This window comes from Penaeus monodon, chromosome 30, assembly GCF_015228065.2.
Source record: "Penaeus monodon isolate SGIC_2016 chromosome 30, NSTDA_Pmon_1, whole genome shotgun sequence".
Lineage (NCBI taxonomy): Eukaryota > Metazoa > Arthropoda > Malacostraca > Decapoda > Penaeidae > Penaeus > Penaeus monodon.
In genome coordinates, this window is record NC_051415.1 from 27,528,792 (window position 1) to 27,529,032 (window position 241).

A 241-nucleotide genomic window follows, 5' to 3' on the forward strand; every position below is an offset into this window, starting at 1 on the left:
TATATTTATATATATGTGTGTGTGTTTAGCCCTTCATTATCTAATTTATACTTGTTTTGTATACCTTTCGCCTGTTGTTCCTTTTTTAATCAAAGAAGGAACAGAAAACAAAGCAAAAATAAACCCGACTCCCAATCTTGTTTAGATCCGTCTTGATCTTTCCATCCCACTTTTCAGCATTTCTTCTGTCGGTATTTTGGCGAGATCTTAATCACCAGCGTCTCTCGGCTTTCCTCCTTCC